Consider the following 11,070-nt stretch of genomic DNA (forward strand, 5'->3'; position numbering starts at 1 on the left):
ATTCAAGTGTTCTTGTGTGCATTTGTGAAGGCTTGAAGAAGGAGAAGAAGAAAGGAGCAAGGAGAAGAGGTGTAGAGCAAAGATTCAAGGGAAAATCAGAGTTCCTTGAGGTATTCTTCGGATTTCCTTCCCTTTTATGCTTTAAAACCCCATTAGAACTCTTTTAGCTCTAATTTGATGCTTTTCACAAGCCTTATGATGATAAGGATGCCTTATTAGGTCGAGATATCCTTAGATCTGTTCAATTAGGAGTTGTAGAGCCCGGATCTATTGTCTTTTGTTGATACCTTGTATGAAAACCCTAGATCTAGCCTTCTCTTTATGATTTTGAGCTATTTTATCTTCATGGATGCATGTGGGCACGTAAAGATAGAATCTTTACGTGCTAATCGAGTTAAGGGAGTCCAGATCTATAAGTTTTATGCACTGGATTCAAGCAGAATCGAGTTTTGAGTTGTTGCATGCAAGCGACTCGGCGAGTCTGATGAACGACTCGGCGAGTCGAGTCGAGAGTCCCCGATTTTCCCTTTTCGAGTAATGTCGAGTAGGACCAGTGAGTGGTAGAGTGGACTCAGCGAGTTTGAGGTTAGACTCAGTAATGGAGGGACTCGGCGAGCTGTTCATACAACTCGGCGAGTCCAAGGCAATCTTCTTAGCTCGAAGAACAACTCGTCGAGTTGTTCATATGACTCAGCGAGTCGGATGCAGATTGCCTAAGTTTTGATTCAAAAGGGAACTCGTCGAGTTGATGCCATACTCGACGAGTAACAGCGAGTAGGGTCGAGAAGTGAGAATAAGGACTCGGCGAGTTGGCGGCCCAACTCGGCGAGCCAGGTCAACTGTGGGTTGACTTTGACCAAGGGTAAAAGAGTCATTTTACCCCAGTGCATAGCATTGATTGAGTGTGTTTATGGACTTGTAGCCGGGGAGATACCGGAGCAGCAGAAGATAGCTTCCAGAGCCATACACACAGCAGCCAGTTCACGAGGTGAGTTTCCTTCCAGTAGGATCAGGGTCTAAGGCCCCAATGCCGGCCCGTTCAGTTAGTAGTAGTTTCAGGGCTTCGGTCCAATGCAGTAGTTAGTATGTTTGACGCCTTCGTGGCTCAAACATGATATATGTGTTTATGCTCGTTGACATGTTATGCTATGTTTAGTCAGTTAGCTTTGGACTTCGGTTCGATGGAGGGGACAAGGTCCCAGTCAGTCAGCTTCGGACATCGGTCCGATGGAGGGGACAAGGTCCCAGTCAGTCAGCTTCAGACTTCGGTCCGATGGAGGGGGCAAGGCCCTAGTATGTGCTTTATATGTTATTGTATGGTATGCGGTAGTTTGGGGGAGATCACTAAGCTTCGTGCTTACAGTTTCAGTTTTGGTTTCAGGTACTTCCGCAAGCAAAGGGAAGAGCTCGGGATGATGGCATCGCACACACCACAGCTTCAGTTTTCATCCTGGGAGTTGATTCAGTTTTTGATTTTGATATGATATGGATATGATACAGTTTTCCTCACAGTGTTTTTATTATGTTTGAGATACATCACGTATGGTTTTATGATATAATACTCAGATTATGGTTTTGATTATATTGAAAAATGAAAATTTTGGGTCGTTTCAAGTTGGTATCAGAGCCTTGGTTTGAGGGATTCGGATACACTTCTGGGTGTATCTGAACTCAAACTAAGGGGAAGATAGAAAGATTTTTAAAAGGAAAATGTTTTCTAAAGAATTTTGAAAGCACTTAGAAAGAAAGAATTTTTTTTAAACGAGATAAGGGTGTGGTGCATGATCAGCCGAGCTCAAGTAAGTACTCCCAAATTACCCATACAAGTTATTGGTTCAGTTTCAGTTTCAGTAGAACAGCATGCTAGTATAGGACTAAGGATCTAGGAGGATGCCTTATATGCCTGCTTTATGTGTTACAGCTTTATGAGTATTGCATGCTAGTATTGCGTAGACAGCAGTAGGATAGCCTGTTTAGGTTATGCCTGATAGTATGAGCTTAGCATTGTATGCTAGTACAGTTTCCCCGTTATGAGGATAGGATTGCTTGAGTGGTTCTTGTGTTCGAATGCTGCTTGCTTCGTGCTTTGTGGGATTCTGAGTGATGGGAGTTAGCCATTAGGTGAACACGTCACACCACATGTGATCAGGGTTGAATAATCCCAGAGTGCTGGAATTGGCCCTATTGCGCAGCTCTTGTTTGAGTCCAACCGTTATAGGGACGAGTCTTTTACTTGAAGGATTATCTGAGCCTTGTCACATGTGATGGTGTTCAGGTGGTGGCTAATTAGCATTATAAGGAGGCCTTCAATAGCTGAGGACTAATTGAGTTGAATTTGAGGTTTCCCTAGGGCAAGCCTAGGATGAGAGTAGCAGAGATCAGTAGTAGTAGAAGTAACTTGGTGGAGTCAAGGCAGTTCTTGAAGAAAGTACGGATAGATGTGGAAGGTAGTATGGGCCCGTACTACTGAAAGCAGAGGATCCGTACTCGAATCAAGGAAGGCTGAGACAAGACCAGGAAGCTAGTTGTAGTATCAATGATCCCTTGAGATATTTCAGTTTTCTGATGTAGTTGTGATGTGTTTCAGAATGGTGGTTTTGCGTTCGAGACCATCAGCCGGCAGTGGAGGTGTCGGGGAGGGATCAGGTTCAGGCTCGGGGGACGAGCGCATGGATGAGCAGACCCGAGAGTTTCTTTCTTCGGAGATTACGCGCATCATTATAGAGCAGACTCCTGTGATCTTCGGTTCAATCAAGGAGGGAATTCTAGAGCTGATGGATGAGAGACTGGGCACCTTCCGTGCTGAGGTGGCGGCTATGATGGGGTCGCGCACCCTTACATTCAGGGAGTTCAGGGCATGTGGAGCTCCGGACTATCATGGGGCGTGGGACCCCATAGCGAGTACTAGATGGTTGGCGGATGTGGCCAACACTTTCCGCACTAGCAGGTGTCCCGAGGGGGACAAGGTCAGATTGGCATCCTGCCTTCTGAAGGACAGGGCACGGGATTGGTGGGAGGAGGTCGGACATACCATTGGAGATGATGCAGCATTGGACGCCATGACCTGGGCTGATTTCTATACCAGGTTCAGGGAGGAGTTTGCACCGGTTATTGAGGTGCATCAGTTATCTAGGGAGTTTCAGGACCTCACCCAGACTACAGAGACAGTGGCAGAGATCACCGCCAAGTTCAGGGAGAGGGCTTTTCTCGTTCCTCAGTACGTAGCCGATGAGGAGATGAAGAAGGCCCGTTATCATGAGATGTTGCGGAGCGATATCCGCCAGTTTGTGAGTCGGTCCAGCTGTAAAATGCTGGATGACATGATTGCTAGGGCTCGGGAGAGGGAGATTGATCTCAAGATGGAGAAGAAGAGGAAACCGGAGGCGGTTTCGGGTACAGGAAGTTCGGGCAAAAAGCCCAAGGTTTCAGATCACAGGTCCAGGAGTCAGCCGAGCCACAGTCGATGTGGCAGGTGTGGGAAGATGCACGATGGGGTGTGCAAGGCAGGGAGTTCCGGCTGCTTCAAGTGCGGTCGGATTGGGCATTTGAGTAGGGATTGTACGGCCCTTGCTACTGCCGTTGCAGCATCAGATCTGATTTGCTTTCAGTGCAATCAGAGGGGACATAAAAAGTCCCAGTGTCCGAGTTTAGCCGCAGCAAGGAAGGTGGCTGCACCTGCCCCTGCTACCTTGAGGATTACAGATGGCCGGCAGGGCCGAGCTGAGACGCCAGTAGCGAAGAGCAGGGTGTTTCAGATGACAGCAGAGGAGGCGCGAGCGACTCCTGATGTGGTGACGGGTATGTATCTTCCCTTCATCTCTTATTTATTATTGTTTGATTATTGCTTATGATTGTACGTTTTATTTAGGGTCGTTCTCTGTGAACGGTATTTCTGCTATGGTATTATTCGATTCGGGGGTTACCCGATCATTCGTATCGCTTGTGCTTAGCAAGAGATTTAGTAGAGCTCCAGGGGAGCTGGATTGTCCATTAGAGGTTGAGATAGCAGATGATAGGACCGTGATGGTCGGCAGAGTGCATAGAGGGTGTTCTCTTCAGTTGTTTGATGAGCAATTTTCAGTGGACCTGGTTCCTATTCCCCTGCGAGGGAATAAGGTTATTGTGGGCATGGATTGGCTAAGACCCAATGGGGCGGTGATTGATTGTGAGCTTCAGCTAGTGAGGATTCGCACTCCCAGTGGGGGAGAGTTAGTGATTCAGGGTGAGAGGCCACAGCGTGGACCGACCTTTTGTTCCGCCGCAAGGGCGAGGCGCTATGTTCAGCAGGGTTGCGTCGGTTTTGTAGCTTACGTCTTGGATGCCCGGGAGAAGGGAAAGACGACAGTTGATGATGTTCCTATAGTGCGAGACTACCCGGATGTGTTTCCCGAGGATTTGCCGGGGATACCTCCTGAGAGGCAGGTTGAGTTCAGGATCGACCTAATTCCTGGTGCGGCTCCGATAGCCAAGGCACCGTATCGACTAGCTCCTCCTGAGATGCAGGAGTTGTCTGCGCAGCTGCAGGAGCTGTTAGACAAGGGTTTCATTCGGCCGAGCAGTTCGCCTTGGGGAGCGCCGATTCTGTTTGTGAGGAAGAAGGATGGGTTGCATCGTATGTGTATAGATTATCGGGAGTTGAATAAGGTAACGGTGAAGAACCGTTACCCGCTTCCGAGGATAGATGATTTGTTTGATCAGCTTTAGGGAGCGTCTTGGTTCTCCAAGATCGATCTACGCTCCGGTTATCATCAGATGCGGGTTAGAGATGAGGATGTACAGAAGACTGCTTTCAGGACCAGGTATGGTCATTATGAGTTTGTGGTGATGCCATTTGGGCTCACCAATGCTCCAGCCGCGTTCATGGATCTCATGAATTGCGTGTGCAGGACGATGCTGGATCGGTCAGTGATAGTATTCATAGATGATATATTGGTGTATTCCAAGACGCAAGAGCAGCACGAGGAGCACCTGCGGGAGGTGCTGGAGGTTTTGAGGAGGGAGAGACTTTTCGCAAAGTTCTCCAAATGTGAGTTCTGGTTGCGCGAGGTGCAGTTCCTTGGTCACCTCGTCAACCAGAAGGGTATTTTGGTAGATCCGGCCAAGATAGAGGCCGTGATGTAGTGGGAGGTCCCGAAGTCTCCATCTGAGATTCGGAGCTTTCTAGGGTTGGCAGGGTATTACCGGAGATTCATTCAGGATTTCTCCAAGATAGTTGTGCCGCTCACCCGACTGACCAAGAAGTCGGTGGTATTTCGTTGGGGGCCTGAGCAGCAGGCAGCGTTTGAGACCCTCAGACAGAGATTGTGCGAGGCTCCGATCCTTACCTTGCCAGAGGGAGTAGAGGACTTCGTAGTCTACTGTGATGCCTCGATCACAGGTATGGGAGCAGTGTTGATGCAGCGAGGCCATGTGATAGCTTACGCCTCAAGACAGTTGAAGCCTCACGAGGCTAATTATCCTACCCATGATTTGGAGCTGGGGGCGGTTGTGTTTGCCCTCAAGATTTGGAGGCATTATCTTTATGGGGTCCGTTGTACTATCTACACGGATCACAAGAGTTTGAGGTACCTTATGGATCAGCCGAGTCTGAACATGAGGCAGAGGAGATGGTTAGATGTGCTAAAGGATTATGATTGTGAGATCCTTTACCATCTAGGGAAGGCCAACGTGGTGGCCGACGCCCTAAGCCGCAAAGTGTCGGCAGCCCCTATCAGGGATCTGTGTTTGAGGATGACGGTGATCACTCCACTGTTGGAGCGGATCAAGGAGGCTCAGGTGGAGGGCCTCAAGGAGGAGAGGCAGAAGTGTGAGAGGATAGTGGGCCGAGTAGCCTCGTTTGATTATGACAGTCGGGGATTGCTGATGCTTCACGGGAGGGTGTGGGTACCGTACTGGGGTGGAGTACGGCAGGTGCTGATGGACGAGGCTCATAAGTCTCGATTTTCTATCCACCCAGGGGCGACGAAGATGTATCGAGATCTTCGACCCGATTATTGGTGGCCCTGCATGAAGCGGGACGTCGCCTGGTATGTTGAGAGGTGTCTGACCTGCAGGAAGGTCAAGGCGGAGCACCAGAGGCGTCACGGCAAGATGCAGCCGTTAGACATTCCAGTGTGGAATTGGGAGGACATCACAATGGATTTTGTCACCAAGCTTCCCAGGACCGCACGAGGAGTGGATTCGATATGGGTAGTAGTGGATCGGTTGACGAAGAGTGCTCATTTTATCCCGATCCAGGAGAGTATATCAGCAGAGAAGTTAGCCGATATCTATGTGTGAGAGATTGTGGCACGTCATGGGGTGCCGGTATCGGTGGTGTCAGACCGAGATGTCCGTTTTACATCCAGATTCTGGAAGCGGTTCCACGACGAGATGGGTACTCGTCTCCATTTCAGCACCGCTTTCCACCCTCAGACAGACGGGCAGAGCGAGAGGACGATTCAGACTCTCGAGGACATGCTTAGGGCATGTGTTTTAGATTTCGGTGGCAGTTGGGATACGTAACTTCCGTTAGCGGAATTTTCGTATAACAACAGTTATCATGTGAGCATTGATCGACCTCCCTTTGAGATGCTTTACGGGAGGAAGTGTAGGAGCCCGATTTGTTGGGGCGAGGTCGGTCAGCGAGTCATCGGGAGCACAGAGGTGGTGCTCAAGACGACCGAGTTGATCCAGCAGGTCCGTAGTAAACTGCTGACTGCGCAGAGTCGGCAGAAGAGCTACGCCAACAGGAGGCGTTCAGACTTGGAGTTCCGGGTGGGAGATATGGTCCTTCTGAAGGTCTCACCTTGGAAGGGTGTCATCAGGTTCCGGAAGAGGGGCAAGTTGGGTCCCAGGTTTATTGGTCCTTTCAGGGTTTTGGCCTGGGTGGGTCGGGTTGCTTATCGGTTGGATCTTCCTAAGGAGCTTAGTCATATCCACAACACTTTCCATGTGTCTCAGTTGAGGAAGTGCTTGGTGGATGAGTCAGCAGTCGTTCCCCTAGAGGATATTCAGGTTGATAGCAGCCTGAATTATATAGAGAGGCCGGTCGCGATTCTGGACCGGAAGACCAAGACCTTGAGGAACAAGGAAACTCAGTTAGTGAAGGTGCAGTGGCAGCACCGGAAGGGGTCTGAGTGGACGTGCGAGGCTGAGGAGGAGATGAGAGAGCACTACCTAGAGATATTTGCAGATTCAGCCGTAACGGACTTCAAGGACGAAGTCTGAGATAAGTGGGGGAGAATTGTAACGACCCGTCTCCGATATGATAATTCCATGGTATTTATTTTGAAGTTGCAAGAGGGACTCGGCGAGTTCATAGCCTGACTCGCCGAGTAGGGACGGGATTTCGAGCACATGTTAGCCGGCGACTCGGCGAGTCCGTATTCGGGACTCGGCGAGTCTGCCTGTCTGGAAGAAACCCTAAATCCCCGGGTTGCTCACTATTTAAGCCACCTTATATCCCCCAATCTCGCCTCCTTCACCCTCAGAGAGCTGTGAGAAAACCCTAATCTGTTCTTGAGTGATTCAAGTGTTCTTGTGTGCATTTGTGAAGGCTTGAAGAAGGAGAAGAAGAAAGGAGCAAGGAGAAGAGGTGTAGAGCAAAGATTCAAGGGCAAATCAGAGTTCCTTGAGGTATTCTTCGGATTTCCTTCCCTTTTATGCTTTAAAACCCCATTAGAACTCTTTTAGATCTAATTTGATGCTTTTCTCAGGCCTTATGATGATATGGATGCCTTATTAGGTCGAGATATCCTTAGATCTGTTCAATTAGGAGTTGTAGAGCCCGGATCTATTGTCTTTTGTTGATACCTTGTATGAATACCCTAGATCTAGCCTTCTCTTTATGATTTTGAGCTATTTTATCTTCATGGATGCATGTGGGCACGTAAATATAGAATCTTTACATGCTAATCGAGTTAATGGAGTCCAGATCTATAAGTTTTATGCACTGGATTCAAGCAGAATCGAGTTTTGAGTTGTTGCATGCAAGCGACTCGGCGAGTCGAGTCGAGAGTCCCCGATTTTCCCTTTTCGAGTAATGTCGAGTAGGACCAGTGAGTGGTAGAGTGGACTCAGCGAGTTTGAGGTTAGACTCAGTAATGGAGGGACTCGGCGAGCTGTTCATACAACTCGGCGAGTCCAAGGCAATCTTCTTAGCTCGAAGAACAACTCGTCGAGTTGTTCATATGACTCAGCGAGTCGGATGCAGATTGCCTAAGTTTTGATTCAAAAGGGAACTCGTCGAGTTGATGCCATACTCGACGAGTAACAGCGAGTAGGGTCGAGAAGTGAGAATAAGGACTCGGCGAGTTGGCGGCCCAACTCGGCGAGCCAGGTCAACTGTGGGTTGACTTTGACCAGGAGAGTTGACTTTGACCAAGGGTAAAAGAGTCATTTTACCCCAGTGCATAGCATTGATTGAGTGTGTTTATGGACTTGTAGCCGGGGAGATACCGGAGCAGCAGAAGATAGCTTCCAGAGCCATACACACAGCAGCCAGTTCACGAGGTGAGTTTCCTTCCAGTAGGATCAGGGTCTAAGGCCCCAATGCCGGCCCGTTCAGTTAGTAGTAGTTTCAGGGCTTCGGTCCAATGCAGTAGTTAGTATGTTTGACGCCTTCGTGGCTCAAACAGGATATATGTGTTTATGCTCGTTGACATGTTATGCTATGTTTAGTCAGTTAGCTTCGGACTTCTGTCTGATGGAGGGGACAAGGTCCCAGTCAGTCAGCTTCGGACTTCGGTCCGATGGAGGGGACAAGGTCCTAGTCAGTCAGCTTCGGACATCAGTCCGATGGAAGGGACAAGGTCCCAGTCAGTCAGCTTCGGACTTCGGTCCGATGGGGGAGCTCACTAAGCTTCATGCTTACAGTTTTAGTTTTGGTTTCAGGTACTTCTGCAAGCAAAGGGAAGAGCTCGGGATGATGGCATCGCACACACCACAGCTTCAGTTTTCATCTTGGGAGTTGATTCAGTTTTTGATTTTGATATGATATGGATATGATACAGTTTTCCTCACAGTGTTTTTATTATGTTTGAGATACATCACGTATGGTTTTATGATATAATACTCACATTATGGTTTTGATTATATTGAAAAATGAAAATTTTGGGTCGTTTCACTTACTCCTCTTTGAATAGAATGAGGTCTTTACTTTGGTTATTGAGTGGTCATAGCCTAATGACCTTCCATCGCATGTTGTAATGGCTAGACTTAAGTCTTTTTGACTCAGACTCTAGCATGGAGGATACCTTCCTTAATGTTCTAATGTGGTACAACCACGTCATTATAAGTGGCATTTCTAACTACTAGCTGCTTAGTCTTAACGATGATTGCGATATTTCTATCGATCGCTTAGATTATCCTTCCCTTCAATATCTTGACTAAAGCCGGATGCTACATCGAACTTGGCTCTCTAAACTGAGTAACTTACTTTGTAGCTTTTATCTTGATCGGACTCGATTTGATATTACCACTAGGGTCGGGATAACATTCCCCTTCTTAGTCATTACCGAAACGATGGTAACGACAGACATAAACAAAACAAATTCAACTAGTAGTGCATTACTAATCTTGTGACTAATCCTGACTCAATTATGAATCATGTGCTTTTGGTAATACGAGCCCATACTACCTTCCACACCTACTCATACTTATTCCAAGAATTATCTCGCAGTCTTCCAGTCACAACACATAAAATAATATAACTACTTAACATAAATGAATTTGTCCAAGAAATCAAATACAACAAATGTCCCTAGACTCCACTAGGATCTGTGCCATTCATATCTTAAACAACAATTCCACTTCCCAATCCTTGGTATAAATTATTTCTTGTGTAGTATGCAGTCTGCAAGGCACACTATACTAGAATTTATTTGCTCTCCAACTTCTTGTACTACATACAAGTTCGTGTAAGTAGAAAAATCTCGCCATATTGAGTTTGGAAACTCAGTCAGCCTTAATCTTTTTGTCTTTCCTAAATTCCTCTGAATACTATACCGCACCTTACGCAACTTCAACTTCGACAAGGCTTGGAGTTTTTATCACCATCTTCAGTCCTTCCGAATCGACAAGCAATCACTACTTTAACCTGGTTGGCGGTGGAAACGCCATACATTGGGACGACTTCAGGGATTACACCAAAAGTTTTATTATGTGACATCCTCCATTTTTCAGAACCAATTAAAACTTTTTCTTTATGCTTAAAAAATAATTAGTTGTTTTGTTGTGAAAAATCCAGTATAATAAAATATTTTATTGAGATAACAAATATTGTTTCAAAATATTACAATACCAACGATGTCATAATTAAATCTCCAATATAGGTTGCAACATAAGTATTTAAAGGTCCTGAATACTATAACAGACTCGTCTCTTATTCACTCGATATCCTAACTTAGATTCCAAAAGCCTTAGTTTCGCTACCTGTGATGCATAAAATTTGAGTGGATCAGGTTTAGGATCCAGGTGAGATACATAGGGTTTTCAAGCCCACAATAATTTAATGATATTAAATTATATTAATTATCCTGCAAAACAAACATTTCCAAACAACATAGAAATATAAATCCAACGTAAATATCTATAAGACATTCTACCCGGACATACCCAGCCCAACCGATTCTCACAATTCCTAGTTCAACGATTATTTGGAAGAATCATCTTACCTGATAAATCATTTGAGTAATTTTCTGACTACACCGCTAGGGGATTCATTGGCCAGTGTATGTCTTTTTAAAAGCAACCAATGTTCTGAGTATTTGATAAATATGGTATCCCATTTCATTTATATTTGTGGTTTATAATGTCACACTAACAATGTAATCCACATGACTACCTAAAATAATTAGCTGTTGTCATCTCACTCTGGAAGATGATCCAGACATACCATCCGACTGTCTGATCTAGATCTGCCAATACCGACTATCCAAAGAAAGTGGAGGAGTAGTACACTTCACTTTAAATCTCACGCACATTACCCGACTTATGAGACTATTCAGATTCTTACTTACTTCGTTCTATTATCCTTTATAAGTGTTAACTTAATTTTTAACAAGAATATATTTAAAGAAAATTGTTTGA

Source organism: Lactuca serriola, chromosome 4 (genome assembly GCF_051521515.1).
Source record: "Lactuca serriola cultivar US96UC23 chromosome 4, Lser_US96UC23_V15, whole genome shotgun sequence".
In the NCBI taxonomy this organism is placed as follows: Eukaryota; Viridiplantae; Streptophyta; class Magnoliopsida; order Asterales; family Asteraceae; genus Lactuca; species Lactuca serriola.